The sequence below is a fragment of the Penaeus monodon genome, chromosome 33, assembly GCF_015228065.2.
Source record: "Penaeus monodon isolate SGIC_2016 chromosome 33, NSTDA_Pmon_1, whole genome shotgun sequence".
NCBI classification, from domain to species: Eukaryota; Metazoa; Arthropoda; class Malacostraca; order Decapoda; family Penaeidae; genus Penaeus; species Penaeus monodon.
In genome coordinates, this window is record NC_051418.1 from 34678762 (window position 1) to 34679050 (window position 289).

Consider the following 289-nt stretch of genomic DNA (forward strand, 5'->3'; position numbering starts at 1 on the left):
TTCCTCACACACACACACATACAATATTCAATATTGTATATTGATACACACTATAGCATTCCATTCCCTATAGAACATCCAGTGTACTATACAATGTACAATGCAACAATCAATACCTTGTGAATTAAGAAATCTTTTAATATTGTAGTATTTCAATAGAACATTCAATCCGACGTTCTATAACATAACGTTCGAAACAAGTGAAATGTTATTAATTTAAACTTTTTTTTTTTTTGAAAGTCTACTCACTTTTTAAGGATACCTTGAAATATTCCATATATGTATCCAA